The sequence below is a fragment of the Taurulus bubalis genome (assembly GCF_910589615.1).
Source record: "Taurulus bubalis genome assembly, chromosome: 4".
Classification (NCBI taxonomy): Eukaryota; Metazoa; Chordata; class Actinopteri; order Perciformes; family Cottidae; genus Taurulus; species Taurulus bubalis.
The window spans coordinates 15,358,506-15,362,691 of NC_136592.1; positions in this window are offsets into that span (position 1 = coordinate 15,358,506).

Consider the following 4,186-nt stretch of genomic DNA (forward strand, 5'->3'; position numbering starts at 1 on the left):
GATGATGTCAAAATATGTCAATAAATATAAAAAGAAAAATTTCCAGAACAACATAAGAGGTATTTCTCCAGGTCTGAGGGGTTAATCAGTAGCCAGACATCAAACAACTGGTATTTCTTTACTTCTGCAATCAGTAAGCCAGGCCTCTGGCCAAGTCCAATGTCATGTGGAAATCCTCTCCCATTAACATATCGTAACCACTTGTAACGCAGTTGTGATTGTGCTCTCACTGTTTTGTGATCAAATCTTGATTCAGTATCGGACTAATTCTACGGAGACGGTCTTACAACAAGATCAGATTTACGTGGAGAACCCATGACTGAAACAGAACAATTGTATGCCAGTTTAAATCATGCCAAAAAGCAGATAGGCAACATTCATTGAGTACTTCCATTTCATGACTTTATTCTTTTACTCAACTAAAATTCAGAGGGGAATTTGTACTTTTTACTGCACTTTAATTTGTTAACAGCTTTGCTTTAGTTACAAGTTACTTTTCACATTTAGATTCTACATATGACGAGTTTCTCAAATATAATGATAGGAAAGACGTGGGATATGTTACAGCCATCGACAAGCATATGTTGAATATCCATGGATACATTATTAATGACAGCCTTAAGGTGCATGCACAGAAAGGTGTTTTTACAGAAAGATGTCAGTGAGACACATGCTGAAGCAGTGGCAGTGTCATGCCTATTATTTATGTGTTGGATGAGGCTGTCTACCTGCTGAGGTGACTCCCTGCCAGCTGGCCTCTCTCTTTGGAAAGATAAGATTAAACTGGCCATCAAATCTCATCAAAGCTGAAATGATTAGTTGATTAATCCTGGTTTCAGGCTAGTGTGAAGATGTTATGCTTTTGCTTGTTTTAAATCATAGTAAACTAATATAAATTAGGGGTTTGGAGTATTTGTTGCACAAATCAAGTAATCTGAAGGTGCACCTTTGGCCTCTGGGAAGTTATGAAGGGCATTTATCACTATTTTAGTGACTGTTGCAGCACTATAGAATAGATACAAATTTGCTCTACCTTCAACCAACTACAACCGTATAGTTCAGAAAAAACATGAATGCACCAGTTTTAAAAATATTATTATGTTATAATATTTCAACACTTACAGGGGACATTTTAGATACTTTAACTTTCTTTTTTTTGCAGTACATTTGCTAGTAGTGCAAGTGTCTTGTGTTATTTTACTTGTAGTGTTGTAATACATTACCATTACTGTGGGGTATAGCTACTGAGGGCTTTCTCGACCTCTGGACGATACTACGTGATAATAAGTCCGTAATAAGTGATTACGACTAAGTTGTTTGTGTTGTTTGTTTCTGCATGCAGGTCACAAGTGTTTGATCTTCTCTCCTGTGTGGGAGCAGTTGCTTGTGAAGGATGTGCTGTTGAATCCTAAAACAATAACTGTTGTCTGTTCAGATTTAGTTTTAATGATTGCTTGACAGAAACACACCATTCCAACTGTTGACAGACAATGTGCTGTCTGTGATGAAATGGCTTCACAATGACTTCCCACAGGAATGTGTGGAAACCTTAAAAAGCAACTGGCAGTTGTAATTTACTGCATAGGGGTTAAAAAATAGCTAAGTTATGTTAGAGATGCAAGTAGTACAATTTTAAAGGCGGAATATAGTTACAATCTGTCTGAATCTGTCTTAAAACAGCACTAACATCCATGCTGGCTGCTAAGATATTCCTTCTAAAAGCAATTAATCATGTTAAGTGATGAGGGACAAACTCCACAGTCCTCATTCTGTGTGAATTACTTATCAAGTTCACCTGAAGCTAATATTAAACTAGCAAAGTTATAGTCTTTCCCTCTTTGTGTTTCCACAAACAGAGTTTCTGTGCTGAGCGGGGGTGGAGGGACAGCAACACAGAGAACATTTGGTACCAAAAACAGTCAATTCAGAAGATCCTGAGGTGAGTTGTGTAACTGCGGAAGCCTCATTATCTTTGGCTGAAATGTTTTTGTATAAAATTAGAAATGTGGATGTTGATGCCTAAAGTATTAAAATAGACCTGAACAGATGTAAACCAAACTTGAAAAACCTCTTACTGTCTCCATTGGAAAGGAAATGACAATGACTGACAAACTTGTTCAGCAAGTGACATAATCCAAAGTGGGAGGAGCACATTGGGCTGGCTGTTGACTGTACAGTAGTAGCGTCCATACAGGATCAATTATCTTCTTCTCTGTTATAGCTCAGGCCTTTGATGATACTGTCAATGTTGATACTGACAATGATGTGTTAAAACTTGCAATAACTACAAAGATAACCTGACACTAATCGTATTATCTTTAAGGTTATTTAATCAAAATATGTGTCAATTTGCCAAAATAATTCGTTCACATAATGAATTTGATTCTGAAAAAGAGCTTCCTTTGGTACTTTAAAGTAATGGACTCAGCCATGTAAAATACTTATAATATAACTATGTGTCGATCCTAAAAGAGTTGAGATACATGAGTGACTCAAAACACACAGCCTGAAAGCAGGTTTGTCCTGCGGTTTACCTTGGTGTTATTGTTCAGAACCTGAGACTTGTATAACTCAACACAAAAACTCAATACAACTTTGTGGGTGTTGATCTACAAATAAGATTAATATGGTGATATATTCAGGTCGGACAGCTATAGAGGTTGCTGAACCTAGAAAAAGGTCATATACCTCTTATGAGCGCTACATTCGGTAAACGTCTTAAATATCAATAAGCACTCTTATAGCGAGCTATTAATCATCAAGATGGAAGTATTTACATATTACAAAGTTACATATTATTTGTGTAGGAGACAGACTCCTTTATGTCCCTCTGGGTCTGCAGACGTCTGACAGGTCGGCCCGGTGATAATAACCAGCCTCCGCTCCCACTTACATACCCTTTACTGTTTACCACGTCATTATTAATGCTGTATATACATGTAGGAACATAATTGAACACGGAGAACCAAAATTATGAAACCTAGAACCGTTCTGACCGCTAGGGGGCAGCATGGCGCTATGACATTTTAACACAAATGATCACAAGCTGTTTCTTTATTTCTGTTCACCTACTTTTAACTACCGGAATTGTTTCTGGATCCCTGTAAGACTTGTTATACTTGTATGTTTCCTATCCAGAACGGTGAAATAGAGAACTCCATGTGAAAACGAGGAGCTTTTCAAACCCTTTACATAAGAACACTTCCACAGTTCCCTCTCTCAACTGCCCACCTCTTTATTTCTCAGCAGTCTCTCTAGTTGAAGTCACTCAAGCACATAAAGGAATCCCAAGAATGATCACCTTGTTAAGCATACACAACTTTCCCCTCCTAAGCCGTCCAGCCTGCGGACCCTAGTTTACTGCTTGGCTTGACACAAGAGAGAGAGAGATAATACTGTCGCACTCGAAAGGTTGATTTGTTTGTTCCACATAGAATAGCAACAAATGAAGGTCATGCCCTGCCAACAATAGCCAATAGGCCAGTGTGAATAAGAAAGGCCAGTCTGTTCACCTCCTTGTTCTGCTGTAATCAGCTGTAGATTGTAAAGAAAGTTTTCAGACTGGGAAGTCTCCAGCTTTATCATTCTAAAACATGACATCAAAGTAGATGTGGCTATTATTTTTTTTACAGAGGAAAAGTTTCTTTAATATCAAGGAATATAAAGATCTTGACAATGTGACCTAAATCAATTACTTTCAACTGCTTGCTCCAACTAGACTTCAGGATTTGTTTTTGTTTTATACCCCAGAGACTGAAGGAGGTCAAAGCTCTGCACTGAAAGGTAAGCAGGCCCAAACTCAGGAGGCATATGCTTCATATGTTCCAGCAAGAAAAATACTGACACACTGAGCCCAAAATGAAAGATAAAGAGCAGCTATTGACACAGCTGCTTTGACCCCAGAGATTTGATGGCAGGACGAATGAAGTCAGTGTGCAACACTCACTCGACTGATCCAATCCTCTCAGTCAAAACCTACTTTATACTTCTACTCTATATTTGTACGACCAAATTGTACTACCAAATATGTGTTTGGACCTTTTGTGGAAAAACCACAAGACCACAAGAATATACTAATACTAATACTAATTTGTATTAGTATATTCTTTTAGTTTAAAATACCCCTTAAAACACGTCTGGAAGGGTCTCTCTAATTATTCAACAGGGAAAAGCATTTGAGAGTAAC